The following is a 15,991-nucleotide window of genomic DNA, read 5'->3' on the forward strand; positions in this document are numbered from 1 at the left end:
AGATGGAAGGAAATGTGTGTCAAAAGTTTGAGCAAGTGAGATGGAAGGAAATGTGTCTGAGTAAGTGAAAGATGGAAGTTTTTACTTGATGAAGTTTTTACATGATGTTTGGTAGTATGTTGATGATATGGAGATAAGGATTGGAATGTCCTAGGGTGACGTTATGGTGCTTGCATCCCCAATCGTGTGTTCTGTTTATGCTTGATGTTATGTTCTGTGCCTTCAGGACTGGCTCCAAAAAGTGAAGGTTTGTTTCGTCTTGTTACCAGCCGGCTCACCTCTCCCCAAAGTCTGTGTCTAGGAGAGGCTAGGGCTTGCTGGCTTTCTTGCTTGCTTGCTGGCTTGCTTGCTTTCACTTTTCTCTTGCATTTGCTTCTTGCTTTTCTTTTGCTTTTGCTTATTAGTTAGTTTAGCTAGGCAATCCAATTTTTTCCCTGGACTGTTTTTTTTCTTTCCCTTTCCTGAATACCATTTGAACCTGCTCAGGACTGGGACCTGGGAAACACCAAGACACACCGAGAGCCAGCATTTTGTGACCTGCAGCAGCCATCCCCAGCACCGGAGACTGAGAACTGGGCACCACTCCCAGCAGAGACTTTCTGAATTTGTCACCTCTTCAGAGCGTAGAAAGACTTTTTGTCATCTGGTGTTGCTCATTTTTTGTGCTGGGGAGTGCTTTGCCTGCTCAATAAAAAGGTTGTTTCCACTACTCTCTGAGGAAATTCTTCCCGAACCAGGTGGGGGAGGGCCCGTGGGGGTTTGCTTTCTGGGGGCTCATTCTGAAGGTTTTCTCCCAAATTTGCCCAAAATCAGGACACATTACTACATAAGCAGGCTGTTCTTCGGTGAGATCCAGCAGGGCCCTGTTCAGCCTGTGCTCAGCAAACTGACTGGCCATGAGCCACTGGTGGATGTACCTCACCATGGCAGGCACCTGGAGAAGGCAGGGGGAGACTTGGAAAGCTGCCAGAGGGAGGAATATCCCCAGCTTCCCCAGAGAAGTGCTTCCCTTCCCACCCCATTGCCATGGCCTCAAAGGCTTCCAGTGACCAGTAGGCATGGCTTGGGAGGCCAAGCAGTTCCTGGGAGGATCAAACCCTGGCCGCAGGCTGCTTACTTGCTTTGGATTGCAAATCCCCTCCTCTATGAGCATATCCAACAGGGCAGCACAGGTCTCCTGTGCAGGGCCAGCTCCAGCGCCTTCTTCCTCTTCCTCCACCCAGGACAGCTTGGGCACTCTCGTGGGTTTCTGCTCCATGTCAGTGACTGGATTTGTGACAACTTGCAGGAGAGATGCCTCGGAAAAGCTCTGAGTCAGCAAGGCCTGCAGTCGTGCCTGGAAGGCACCTTCAAGAGAGAAGCCTCAGGAAGGCTACAGGACAGCAAGTCCTGCACTCTGGTCTCGAGGGCTCCTGCCACAAGGACAGGAGACTCCTGTCAAGGATTGTGGTCTGGCCTCGAGGGCACTGGTGGCAGGGATGGGAGATTCCTCTGGGGCACCAAGTCCCACGGTCTGCCCTCAAGGACACCTGCAGGAGAGAAGCCTCGGGAAGGCCACAGGTCACCAAGTCCTGTGGTCTGGCCTCGAGGTCAGCTGCAGGAATAATGCCTCAGAAAAGCTCCGGGTCAGACACGAACGAGTGCGCTGTGCAGGAGCTCCTCACGGCACCGCTCTGTCCCATCCTGTCCCGTCGCGTGCTCCGAGCACTGTGGCATGGTCTTGTCACCGCCAGCTCCTATGTCACCCCGTGTCACAAAGGGCCCTTGGACACGCTATCCCGTTCCATGCCACGGTGACCGTGCTGCCCCATGTCACAAAGGGCCCCTGCACACACTGCCCCCTGCCCTGGGGCTGCCCCCAGCCCACCCAAAGTGGCTCAGGTTGGAAGGAATCCCTCACCCCAAGTGTCTAAGACAGCCGACAGGATCTTTAGGAACGGCTCAAACCATCAGCAAACGCTGCCCTGCTCTGCAGGCTCAGGGCAGCAGAAGGAGCCCCCAGGGCTGCCAACGCAGCCGTGCTGGGAAGGGCACGGGGCCTTCACAGAAGCTGGCACGGCCTCCTTGGGACTCGTCCCGGCTGGTGGCCATCCTAACCCGGCGGGTGTGACACAGACAAGGAACATGTGGGCAGGGCAGGAATGCTGCTCTGACCCCTGGGGCCCGGGGAGCGCTGACATCAGCAGGTGTGGGCAGAGTCCCTGCCCAAGCAGACCTGCCACCCCCCGAGTCCTGGCAGCACCGGTGCCCGTCTCCTGCCCCAGAGACCTGTGCCCGTGGGGGGCTTCTGTGCCAGAGGGAGCCAAAGCCCACGTGCATTGGGGGCTGCGCTCCTGCCTGCAGGGGCTGTTGGCAGGAGCACCTGGAGCAACGCTGGCAACACTTGGTCTCTGTCAGAAGCTCTTACTCCATGCTGAAATTATTTTCTCATTGAAGTTATTGCCTTCAGCACAAAAACACCTTAGTGGCGAAGGCACACAAGAATCTGGCAAGTAAGAATCCTCAATTCAGGAAAGCTTTACTTCCCATTGCTCAACTCAAGTAGTTCCAAAAAGTTGCAAACTCCCCAAATTAACTGGGATGGCCTGAGGAGGTGAAGAGTTGGAATTTTGCTTCCCATCTCAAAGCAGCAACTCATTTGCCTTAACCTCATCCACTGAGGGTCACTTTACAGAACATAACACTACACAAAAAAAGGGCAAAACCAAGGGCCATTCTTTGGTTCTCTATGAACGGATGATTATATCTTAATTCTCTAAAGAAATAAAAGCTCTCAAGAAATCAAAGTCCACTCAGTGGTACAAAAGTGGCCAAAAGAAATGAGTAGATGGCAAAAGGGCTAATCCTCCCCCTGGTACAGAGATCTGAGTGGCCAGTAAAGTACAGCTCTCCCCTCTTGTTCCCTGCAGGAGAATCAGGACCATGAAGAGGAAAAGTCACAGATATTCTTTCTGCCCTCCCTAACCAAAGCTGTGCCAAAGCACAGATGCTGCCTTCAAACTGACTCAAATTCCAGCCTAGACCTCTCACCTTCCAGACAACTCCTTCTCCAACACCCCACCAGCACCAAGCCCCCCAAACTCCCGCACAGAAGCCCTCGACACCCCGCCAGGAGCCCCAGCTGTCCCCGTCCCTCCGCAGAGCTTTCCCACCCTCCAGCAGACGCCCTGGTTCCCTGCAGGTGCCGTGGGATGGCACTCAGGAGGATCTGCTCCAAGGCCTTCCCCTGGAGCACGCTCAGGCTGCCAGGCCTATGGATCCTGGATCATCCTTCCCACCGAGCCTTCCTGTGCACGGCTGCTCCATTTGCACCTTTGCGCTCAGCTCGGACTTCTCCACTTCACCAGGAGTGCTGGGAAAGGATGGAGAGCAGCCTGGCAAGCTCTTTCTGCAGCTCCCTCTTTACCCTGGGGAGGTAGAACATTCCACAGGAAAGCAACTGGTGCCACAAGGAGCGGGTGGCCTCAGGCACCTTTGGGGATGGAAGAAGGCCTTGGTTTGACATAAGTGAGCACAAGGAATTCACATGAGTAAACAAGTAATCAGCACAGACATACCTAAGTACTTAGCACCAGTTAGCATAACAAAAACCTGATGGCCTAACTTGACATGAGAGTGACCTGACAAAAAGCTTTAGACACAGTCTACCAGAAGAACTAAGGGCAAGTGTGGAATCAGCCCTGTGCAGGGAAGCCGTGAGGAAGACTTTGTGCTGCTTTGGGGCATCGACACCGCTCCTGGCCAGGGCCTGGACATCAGCTTCAAGTATGGGAATCTGACACCATGTATTTCCAACCGCCTGCCTATGGAATCACCTCAGCAGTGTAAAGATGGATGGTGATTTTGATACAACTCCTACATCAACCCACTGAAATTTATATGTGGCAGAGAAACACTTTAGTGGGGTGCAGACCCCTGCCCTCCTGCCAGGTCAATAAAAGGGCTTTTGGCTGACAATGCATTTGTCTGCTGATTTGTTTGAATGAGGGAGACCCCTCAGGACTGCTGTATCCTGAGGGAACACCGTTGGCCTTGGCCTGTAGGCACCTGCACAAGCTTAAAATCAGCTGCCTCAGCTTCCAGGACCTCTCTTGGCCGGCATCCTGACGTGGATGCAGGACTGCTGTGAGGCACTGCTGGGACCCAGCGGGACAGGACCGGCTGTCTCGTGTCCACGTAGCACACCTTACACAGCCAGGGCCATCCCAAAACCAGACAAACACTCACGTGTCAGCACAGGGGAGCAAGGAGCACTGGGCTCCTCTCAGGGTATCTCAGCTGGGCTCGCTCCACAACACACCCCACTTTCAGGCCTGCTGATGCCCAGCTGCCAGAAATGCCTACCTTGTTCTCTCCAGGGTGCACAGGGAGAGCCAATGAGCAGGACGCCTTGGGAGGCAAACCTTCCCAGCCTTTTCTGAGGCCAGGGACACACCAAGATCAGCCAAGACTCTCCACGCTGCCTGGCCCCCCCAGCCCAGCTCTGTGCTGGCCCTGGGCCACAGCAGCTTCCACCAAGCAAGAGCCACATGCACATTGCCAAGAGTTGAAACACAGCAGACAGGGAAGAGGTGAAAAGTGTGTGTGTAAAAGCCTTTTAATTCACAGCTCTCAGAGAGAGCTCTGGGGCTCACGGCTGGACAGAGACGCTCCTGCTCACGCCTCCGTCCAAAGCGGGGAACACACCCTGCTGCAGGTGCTTGGGTTGGTCTCCACAGGTCCAGGTGGATGCCAAACCTGCTCTTCACAGCCTTCTCCCTTGCCCTGCCCCTCTGCCAAGTGCAACGGGCCTCAGGCAGTGAAAGGACCACAGAGAGCCAAAGGGGGACACTTGCACCTGCCTCACTGGGAGCTCCCTGGGAAGCACTTTCCTTGAGAAGCAAGCCCCTTTCCTCCAAAGGCATTTCCCCAAATGTGTAGCTGTCCTGGGGAACACCAACACACTCTTAAGAAAAGCTGGCAAGGCTGAATGACTTCAGGTCCTTTCAGGACAGGCATTCCAGCTGTAGCTCATATTCCCCCAAGTGCGTTTCCAGGTGGAGGTTCAGAGGGGCAGCCCCAGGCCCTCTACAAACACAAGCTGCCCACTGCCTCTTCACCTGCCTCAACTCCTGCCTGTGGTCACTGCAGCAAAACCAGGCTGTTCCAGCCAGACCACAGAGCCCTGTTCCCACAGGATGCTCTTGCCAGCACCTTCCAGGACTCTCCGCTGTGCATGCAGCACTTTTCATGCCAGCTCTCAACAGTGGGATTTGAGGGGCAGCAAGGACAAATGTCACAAACCTGTGTGACACTCCAGATCCTCATGGAACCAGGGGGCCAGTGTGACACTGTGGGAAGTTGTGGAACCAAGGGGATCACTGTGGCACTGTTGGGGCCCATGGAACCAAGGGGCCAGTGTGACACTGTGGGGCCTCATGGAAACAAGAGGCCATTGTGAGCCTGCAGGGCTGTAACATCCCAGAACACTGAAATGCTGGGGGTCACCAAAGGTTTCTTTACTTGAGTTTGGTGCACAGGAGAAACACCAACCAGATATTCTCACCATGGACAGATGAAAGAGTTTTCTTGGTAGGAAGGGACCCAGCTCTTTAGTGAATGGCCCACACAGGGATGGAACCCACAACCTCGGTGATACCAGCACCATGCTCTAACCAATGGAGCTAAGAGATCAAAATAACACAAAATTTTACTGACAAAATATAGACAATCAAGGAACTTGAGCAAAGAGTTTCATACAACATCCACTGCAGCATAAAACTCTTACCATAGCATTAACTTTGTTAACTTAGCCCACTTTACCTAAAAACCTTTAACCCTTAAGATGTTAAGTTACCAAAAAATGTTCCAGGTAAGCAGGATTAGAAGAAGAAATAGAGAACAACAGAAAGACAGAAGATCTGTAGAAAGACACACACAGAGGCACCACCTGCCCAGGTTCCAGTGTCACTAACACAGGAACCCCAGGAGAAGGCAGGATCCAGACCATGGGCTGGCCTCGTGCTCCGGCTTTTAAACCCCTGGGCCTTCATGGGCCCGCCCCTGGGGTGGGACTGCCAGTTGCTTGTCCAATCAGAGTCAGGTTAGGCACCAGCTGCTGGTGTGTGATTGACTGACAGCTGGGCCAATCAGAGCTGGGTTAGCCCTGCCTGCTGTGTGATTGATTGACAGCTGGGCCAATCAGAGCTGGGTTAGCCCTGCCTGCTGTGTGATTGACTGACAGCTCAGCCAATCAGAGCTGGGTTAACACCGCCCCTTCCATGTGATTGACAGCTGTGCCAGGCCAGGGCTGAGGGCGGGGCTCTGTCCCACCACAAACCAAGGCCTGACCCGCTCCTGGTCCCACACGGGCATTCCGAGCATCCCAAGGTGTCTGGGGACATCGATCTCATCCAGCCTCTGACAGCGACCACATGGTGACACTACAGAACCTCATGGAGCCATGGGTCAGTTGTAACAACACAGGCCCCAGGACACCATGGTGACACTGGGGAACCTCATGGAACCAAGGTGTGGCAAGCACACTACAACACCAAGGGTCAGTTGTGACAATGCAGGTCCAAGGACACCATGGTGACACAATGGAACCTCATGGAACCAAGGGGCCATTGTGACACTGTGCTGCCCCATGGAATCAAGGAGACCATTGTGAACATGGGGGCCCCAAGGAACCAAGGGTCCATGGTGACCTTGTGGAGCCCGCAGTGTCACAGAGGAGCTGTTGTGACACAGCGAGGGCGCATGGAGCCGAGGAGCCATTGTGACACATCAGGGCTTTGTGGAACCACGAAGCCATTGTGACATTGCAAGGCCCCGTGGAAGCACAGGGCCATTGTGACACTGCAGAAGCAAGGGGAACATTGTGACACTCAGGGCCTCATGGAACCAAGCAGACCATTGTGACACTGTGGGGTCGCATGAAACCGAGGCAACATGGAACAGGTCTGGCTGTCTGGGCCTCCTGGGGACCACCTGAGAGGTCCAGCAGACCTTGGCATGTCGATGGCTGCTTCTCACCTGCCCTGAAGCACTGAGGCCCTGGGCTTTCCTTCCTATGGGAGAGAACTGTCCTTCTCCTCCAGGGACCCAGGGCCAAAACTGGGATTCCTTCTCCAAATTTCCTTATATGCAAGGATTGTTTTCAGATGAAATCTGCCAGGAGAGACAGATCTGGCTGCCTTGGCCACCCAGGGGCCACCTCTCATCTGCCTTTGAGACACTGGGACCATGTACTTTTCTTTCTTATGGGAAAAAAACATCCATCTCAACCAGGCACCCATGGCCAAAATTGCCTCCAGAATCCCCTATATCCAAGGATAGCTCCCAGACAAAAGCTGCCAGGGGAGACAAGTCTGGCTGACCTTGGCTTCCTGAGGGCTGGCACTCATGTGCCTCTGAAACACTGGGGCTCTGTGCTTTCCTTCCTAATGAAAAGAACTCATCTTCTTGTCCAGGCACCCATGGCCAAAACTGAGATTTGACCTCCAAAATGCCCTGTGTCCAAGGATAGCCCCTAGAGGAAAGGTGCCAGGAGAGACAGGTCTGGCTGGCTTGGCCTAAAGGTGGCCACCTCTCATCTTCTTCCAGAACACTTGGATTTTGTGCTTTTCTTTCCTATAGGGAAAAAACCATCCATCCTGACCAGGCGCCCATGGCCAAAACTGGAATTCCACCTCCAAAACTCCGTACATCCAAGCATTGCTCCCCAGTGAAAGCAGCCAGGACTTAAAAGGTTTGGCTGCCGTTGGCCTCTTGGGAACTGCCTCTCACCTGCCTCAAAACACTGGGGCTCGATGCTTTCCTTCCTATGGAAAAGAGCCGTCCTTCTTCTCAAGGTGTCCATGGTCAAAATTGAGATTCCTCCTCCCAGATTCCATATATCCAAGGATCCCTTCATGACAAAAGATGCCAGGACAAACAGGTCTGGCTAGCTTGGCCTCCCAGGAGCCACCTCTCTCCTCCTCTGCCTTTGAAACACTTGGGCTCTGTGCTTTCCTTCCCGTGGAAAAGAACCGTCCTTCTTATCTCTGCAGAAATGGCCAAAATTGGGGTTCCAGCTCCCAAATTCCCTATATCCAAGGGTTGCTCCCAGGCAAAATCTGCCAGTACCATCCATTCTGGCTGGCCTTGGCCTCTGGTGGCTGCCCCTGCCACACTGGGGCTCGGTTCTTTCCTTCCCATGGAGATCACTGTGACACGGTGGGGACCTCATGGAAGCAAGGGGATCATTGTGGCCCCACTGGAGCCCATGGAACCAAGGGGCCATGGTGACACAGCGGGGCTTCATGGACCCAGAGACCATTATGACTCTGTGGGACCTGATGGAACCATGGAGGCCATTCTGACCCTTCATGGCCTCGTGTCACCAAGGGGGCATTGTGACACCTCAGGGCCTCATGGAAGCAAGGGAACTTTGGGACACTGTGGGGCCTCATGGAACCAAGGGAACATGGAACAGGTCTGGCTGGCTTGGCCTCCCAGGGGCCACCTGACAGGTCTGGCTGATGTTGGAATGCCAAGGGCTGCCTCTCATCAGCTCCTGGAGCACTGGGGCTCTGTGCTTTCCTTCCTAAGGGAAAGAACTGTCCCTCTTTTCAGCTGCCCATTGCTAAAACTGGTAAGCTCCCTAAAAAATTTCCTCCATGCAAAAGTATCTCTCAGAAAAACCTGCCAGCTCTGGCTGGCCTTGGCCTCCAGTGGTCACCTCTCATCTGCCCCTGGAACAGAGGGCTCTGTTCCTTCCTTCCTATGGATAAAAAACAGCCTTCTTGCCAAAGACCATGGCAAAAACTAGAATTTGGCCTCCCAAGTTCCGTATATCCAAGGATTGCGCCAAGACAAAAGTAGCCAGGACAGGTCAGGCTGGCCCTATGCTCCAGTGATTTTCTTAGACTATGAGCTGAATGTTTTCATTTGAAAACACCCTGGAGAGTGCCCAGAGATCTCCCAAGTTGGGATTTTGAGGCCTTGGGCACATGACCACTACATATAGGCAAAGGAGCTCTGTGCTTTGTGCTGTTGTGGTGGTTTTGCATCACAGAAGTGATGTCCTGAGAGAAGCTGCTAGCAGTTTCCATGGTGTCTGACAAAAAACCAATCAGTAAATAGCTTTGAGAGCTGACAATCTGTTAAACCACTAAGGAAACTGCACACGCCTCTGTGAAGACACAAGTTAAAGATGGAGAAGCCTGGCTGGGTCTGTTTCCCTTCTGGCCAGCAAAGAGGTGACCAGGCCGGCCCAGCCCCCGTCTCAGCCAGGCCAGGCCGGGCGGCTCCTGCCGTGGGGCCGGGCCCCTTCCCAGGGAGCCGCCAGGCCCCATCGGCTGCCGGGCAGGGCAGGGGAGGCCGCGGGGCCGAGGCCGGGCCGGGCCGTGGCTGTGGTTGCTGACATCTGGCCGCTACCGAGCCCTGCCCCGCCGCCAGCCCGGGCCCAGCCAGGATCCGCCGGGCCCCAGGAGCAGCCCCGGGCCGGGCCGGCTCGGCCAAGGTTCTGCCGCCCTTGGGGTTCGCCCACAACCAGCGGGCAGGGGGAGGAGAAGCCATGGGCCCCGGCCGTGCTGCTGCTGTGCTCTGGCCTGGCTGCTGAGATCCTGGCCCTGCCCCAGCGCGGCCCAGCCTGACACAGCCCCAGCGCAGCCGCTGCAGAAACCTCCATGGTAAAACAGCTCCGGCCGCAAGTACCGAGCCCGGCCGGGGTCACGGAACCATCTGCAGGCCCCGGCTGAGATATTGACTCTTCCAGTGCTTCCATCCTCCCTCGAGTGAGAGAAAAGGACAAAGTGCAGGCACACAGAGGAGCAACATGAAGACACCGAAGTCAGTGAAGAGGAAGTTGAGTCCCAGGTGGAGGGATGAGGAGATGCCTTGATCTTGGGGCTGAAATCCTCTGGTAAAGCTATGGAGAAGGATGTAATTGATACATCAGACTCTCTTTTTCCTGATAACTCTTTGAAAATAACTGGGAGATGACTTGTTCAGCAAAGGCCTCCATGCTAATGTAAGCAAATGTTGCAGTAGCTGTGATCCCCTGAGAAGTTTGAACAATGAAAGAGAGCAGAGTGATGAGAACCTATGCCCCCAGGGACAGAAGAAGAAGACCTCTGTTTCCAGAGATGAAGATGATTTCAGAAATAAATGAAGAGAACCTTTGCTTTTAAACAGCTCATCTTGAAACTCATACCCCATAAGTTGACATGGCCCATAAACACAGCTGTGGGAAAAGCTGTGAAAAAATGGGAGGGACTTCACGATTGAAGGCAGCTGCTATTCATGGAAATGAAAAGCCATGAGACAGCTGTTTTCTTGTGGAGAAGTCTCCATAACATTTACAAGAGGAACTTCTCTCCCTAAGTGAACTGAAGAAAGACTATTCTAGAGGTGCCAAACTGACTTAAAATTTTAGGTTTTGTTTCTTTACATTGTCAGGTTGTATGGAGAGAGGAAGTGTCCTGAAAGTTTTGTTCTGATTCTTATTACTCTTTATTTTAGTTACTATTAATAAAATTTTCTTTATACCCTTTTAGATTTTTGAGCCCACTTTGCCTTTCTCCTTATCTTATCTCAGAGCAAGAAATTAGTAAGTATATTCTAGTGAGTGCCCAGGTAATTAGCCAACACTGAACCCACCACAGTAATTAACGCATTGGCTGAGAAATCTCAAATTGGAGAAGCAAAGCCAATGCAAAATCTTCCTGATGAACTGCCTCAGACAAGAGGGAAACCAAGGCACAGCCATGGTTTCTCAGGATTTGTTTGATCCTCATGAGCCCCGTGGTGCATTTGGAGCTGAGCCCTGGAACCTCAGGGCCCGAGCAGACACAAACCTTTCCAGGAGTCAAAGTCAGAAGAAAACCCCAAAGTGTCTCAAAGCATAAATGGGACCCACTGAGGTCCATCCCCAACGCAGGCTCCTCATGGACTCCTTGGAGGAGAGAATTAGAGGACAGGATGGCACAAAAACCTCTCAGAGACTCAAACTGGACAAAAACCTCTCAGTGTGGAAAGGAAAATCCAAAGTACCTTACAGAAGTTGAGGATCTCAAAGCATCCACGAGCCCCACTGAGTGTCAGTGCAAAGCTCTCAAGGGACTCGTTAAAGCAGATAATTGGGGCCATGATTGCACAAACCTCTCAAAGAGTCTGGATCAAAAGGTAAACACCAAGTACCTTAAAAGAACTGAAGTACCTTGAAGCATTCATGAGACCCACTGGGTGTTGTTCCTGACAAAGCCTCTCCAGGGACTAATTACAGCAGATAATTGGAGGCCATGATTGCACAAAGCTCTCAGAGACTCCAAGGCAAAAGCCAAAGCCAAAGTGCTTTGAAAAACCTGCAGTCCCTGGGAGCATGAAGGAGCCCCCAGGGCCATTCCTGAGCAAGGCTCCCCAGGGACTCCTTCCAGCAGATCCTTGAGGCCACTAGGATGTGGGCTAGGGGGGGATGCTGAGGGCAGGACAAGGGGCTGACAGTGCCCAGCCTGGCTGGGGCTGTGCCAGGAGGCCCCAGTGCCTCAGGACAAGGTGACTCCTGACAGCCCTTGGTGGCACAGAGCCTGCTGTGCCCCAGGGCACCAGGACTTGGCTTCTCTTTGTCCCCACCTGTCATCAGTGCCTCCAGTTCTCTGCTCTGCCTGGGGCCTGGGGACACTTTCTCAGTCGTGTCCCTCAGTGGGACCCATTAAAAGTCAGAGAAACTTTGGAGTTGGATTCTGACTTGGAGCTCTGGAGAGGTTTCTGCAGCTCCCTCTCAGGGCCTGATGTTCAGGGCCTGAGCACAAAGCCCCAGAGGGTCATTAAAGTCCTTGTGCTGTGTCTGTGCTGCTGAGCTGGGCCGGGCTCCTGGCACAGAGGGTGATCCTGGTAACCAAGAAGAGCTTCAAAAGCACATTTCTCTGGATAAGCAGCTCTTCTCCCAGCCCAGCAGGGCTGGGGCACTGCCTGCAGCCAGCCCGGGCACAGCACAGAGGCATAGAGAGCTTCCATCAGTCAGGGCTGGGAAGGTGCTGAGAAGTGCCTGGGGCAGAATCACTGGCAGCCCTTGGCACAGGAACCTCTGGCTGCAGGACAATGCAGCTGCAGCTCCTGGAGTGATCTCCTACAGCTGGAACATCCCAATGCCCACAGACCCTGTGAGTACATTCTCTGATCATCTCTTGTGCAGAGCAGCCAGGGGTGCCCAGGGCTGTCCTGCAGAGCAGGGTCCTGCAGCCCAGGGCTTGGTTTTTGAATGTGAGCAGTGATAACAAAAACTGGGGCAAATAATTCCTTGGACCTAATCCAATGGTTTGAGCCAGGGGTGTCTAACTGGGGCAACTGAATTTCCTTTTGGATGTTCCTGTAAAATATCCTGATTAATCAACCTTAATAAATTGTTGAAATCAGGGGTGGGGTGTGCCCCATCCCCACTGGGACACCTGGAAACTTCCAATAAAGGTCTGGTTTTTACTTTACTGGTCTAACACTATTACAAGGGATTTTTTTCTCTTTTGATTATAAACTACAGGGGGATGAGAGAAGCAGAGCATGAATTGTAATCCCAGAATGACAGAACATTCTGAGTTGAAAGGCACACACAGGATCATCAGAGCAATGTTTGAACATTTATAGAGACTCCAGAGCTGTGACTTTGGGTGGTCAGTCTCTCTGCTGGCAGCCTCCCAAAGGGCCTTCAGCCACTCCTCAGCCCTGGACAGCAGCAGCATCACCTTTGCAGGGCCCAGCAGGGCTCTCCTGAGCTGCCCTCGCCCAGCTGCACACAGACCCTGCCCCAGCCAGGGCCCTGCACACAGGCAGGTTTCTGTAGGGCCGGGCCGAGGGCACACAGGGTGGGATGGGCTCTGTGAGCGCTGGCAGGGACAAGGCACCTCTCAGGAGGGAATGTCCAGGCCCAGGGAGATGCTCAGGGAAGCAGAGGGGGCTGAACAGAGCAGTGCAGGGGGAACAAGCCCATCCAGCCCCTCACCTTCCCTCAGCCACAGGTAATCCTTTGCCTCTCACATTTCTCAGTGGCAAACTCTGAGTGCATCAGGAATGCTGGGGATTTCTGACCTCAGAGAGCCAGGAATGATGTGTGGGTAGGAAGACAATTCTTAAATCCAACTCCTGCCATCTATTTCCCTTAGAAGTCTGAGTGCAGATGCTACCAACCCTTTCTGTGTTAGGAGTGATTCCCCTGAGAAATCCTTGTCGCTCTGCCACATGGCCACAAACCCAGGTCAGCGGGGCAGGGATGTCTCCTCGAGAGCTCCCATGCACAGCCCTGGCTGCTCCTGGCACACACAGCCAGCACAACTGGAGCTCAGGCAGGGACCTGGGTGAAGGTTTTCCCAGATCAGGAACAAGGGTGGGTGAGTCCCAGCAGGACAGTCTACAGGGAATGGGCCAGGTTTGGCTCCAAGCAACCTCTCCTTACTTGTCACTGTCCTTTCTCCATGAACAGGTCCCCATGTGCAGCCACAGCCAATGTCCAACAGCAGCTCCATCAGCCACTTCCTCCTGCTGGCACTGGCAGACACGCGGCAGCTGCAGCTCCTGCACTTCTGCCTCTTCCTGGGCATCTCCCTGGCTGCCCTCCTGGGCAACGGCCTCATCATCAGCGCCGTAGCCTGCGGCCACCGCCTGCACACGCCCATGTTCTTCTTCCTGCTCAACCTGGCCCTCAGCGACCTGGGCTCCATCTGCACCACTGTCCCCAAAGCCATGCACAATTCCCTCTGGGACACCACCACCATCTCCTACACAGGATGTGCTGCACAGCTATTTTTTTTTGTCTTTTTCATCTCAGCAGAGCTTTCCCTCCTGACCATCATGTGCTACGACCACTACGTGTCCATCTGCAAACCCCTGCACTACGGGACCCTCCTGGGCAGCAGAGCTTGTGTCCACATGACAGCAGCTGCCTGGGCCAGTGCCTTTCTCTATTCACTGCTGCACACGGCCAATACATTTTTCCCTGCCCCTGTGCCATGGCAATGCCCTGGGCCAGTTCTTCTGTGAAATCCCACAGATCCTCAAGCTCTCCTGCTCCACATCCCACCCCCGGGAACTTGGGCTCATAGCATTTAGTGCCTGTTTAGGACTTGGCTGTTTTGTGTTCATCATTTTCTCCTATGTGCAGATCTTCAGGGCTGTGCTGAGGATCCCCTCTGAGCAGGGACGGCACAAAGCCTTTTCCACCTGCCTCCCTCACCTGGCCGTGGTCTCTCTGTTCCTCAGCACTGTCATGTTTGCTCATCTGAAGCCCCCCTCCATGTCCTCCCCATCCCTGGATCTGTCAGTGTCAGTTCTGTACTCGGTGGTGCCTCCAGCCCTGAATCCCCTCATCTACAGCCTGAGGAACCAGGAGCTCAAGGCTGCAGTGTGGACACTGATGACTGGGCAATTGCAGAAACATTAAACTGCTGGCCAGTTTCAGCAAATCACTTCTAATAAAAGTCATCTTTGATACTACTTGTTGATTTTGTTTTGGAGGTTCTTTTTCATTGTTTTACTTTTTCAGTATAGTCCAAAAAGAAATGTCATTGTTTGTGCCATTTCTCATTTTATTTCTCTCTACCTTCCCTGTGGCCACAGACTGTGTCAATGAGGGGCTGCAGTCTCGGTGGCTTTAAAGGAACTCAAGGATGTCCCATCAAAGTTTTCTGCAGAGATGCCCTTTTGTTGCCTTCTCTGGAGCTGCAGCAGCAATGTCTGTGTGCAGAGCTGGGGGCAGATCAGTGCTGGCACAGCAGCTGTGCCCAGCAGCAGCAGCACTTGGTGTTGCCAGTGCTGCTCCCGTGGCCCTGCCCCGCTGCCCTGGTGGCCCTGGTGTTGCTGCAGGGCCTGAGTGCTCTCGGGGCCGGGCACAGTCCTGGGGGTGGCAGTGCCGGGGCTGCAGCAGGGACAGCCCATGGGCACTGCTGGGGCAGCACTGACACCTCAGGACAGGGCCTGGGGGCTCCAGGCTCCTTGCCCAGGCTCTCTCAAGAACACGGCCAGGCCAATGCTCAGCACAGAAAACCCCCGTGAGCAGCCCCAGGCTGGCCGTGGGCAGGCTGGGGGCAAACAGCATGGCTGGTGCTCTGCAAGGGCCCTGGGGGAGACGGGAAGGAGCAGCAGAGCAGGGGCTGATCCATCCCCAGTGCGCTGGACAGCCCAGGGCAGCGTCCCAGAGCGTCCTCATGGAGCTGCCAACAACATCCCCCCTCTGCAGCCCTGGCCTCTCCCCCAGCTCACACAGGTGCCGCATCCTTGCAGGCACAGCCATGGCAGCACTGGCTCAGGAGCCCCTGTTTGCATTGCACACAGCAGGTGGGAGCACCCCCATGCTGCTGCGGGGGGGACATGAACCGGAGGGAGCACAAATGCCATCAGCCCCTGGGGCCAGGAAGGGCTGGGGGACGCCAGGGAAACCACTCAGCTTTGTCCTGGCCTCTGCAGCCAGCCAGAAAGCTTGTTCCCATCAGCTGGGAGTTTCCTGTCCCACTGCAGACGCTGCTGCTCAGAGCCAGGGCTGCCTGGCAGCCACCCCCAGACTGCCCTAAGCATTTCCTTGGCTTCACCTTTGCTTTCTTTACTCTTCCTGATACAAATTTGTTCCCATTGCCCACCCCTGTTCCCTCCCCTGCAAACAGCCCATCCCTGTTTGCCCTTTCCTCTCTGGCCCCACTCCCCATTCCAGTTCCTGACTTGGCACCATGGGAACATCCCCTGGGGAGCAGGATCATCCCACAAGTGCTGCAGGAATTGTCTGCAGGCTCCTGCAGTGCCTGGTGCTGCTCCCTTGCCAGAGGCACCCAGGCCAGGGGGCACATCTGGGCTGCTGTGTCTGGCTGTGGGGCTGCCTGTTCTGGGCAGTGAGGAGGGGCTGCAGAGGCTCTGCAGGACTGACAGGATGGGCTTTGGGGCTGTGAGGAGAAGCTGAGGGACCTGGGCTGCTGGAGCTTCTGAAGAGGAGGCTCAGGGCTCCTCCTGCAACTGCTCCAAGGGTGGTTTCAGAGAATCCCAGAATCAG

General features: G+C 54.4%; 1 pseudogene; it reads left to right on the forward strand.

Annotated features, from left to right (window-relative positions):
* Positions 1-13,461: 13,461 nt before the first annotated feature.
* Positions 13,462-14,413, forward strand: LOC137466084 (olfactory receptor 14C36-like; annotated as a pseudogene).
* The last annotated feature ends 1,578 nt before the right edge of the window (positions 14,414-15,991 follow it).

Source organism: Anomalospiza imberbis, unplaced genomic scaffold (genome assembly GCF_031753505.1).
Source record: "Anomalospiza imberbis isolate Cuckoo-Finch-1a 21T00152 unplaced genomic scaffold, ASM3175350v1 scaffold_134, whole genome shotgun sequence".
Lineage (NCBI taxonomy): Eukaryota > Metazoa > Chordata > Aves > Passeriformes > Viduidae > Anomalospiza > Anomalospiza imberbis.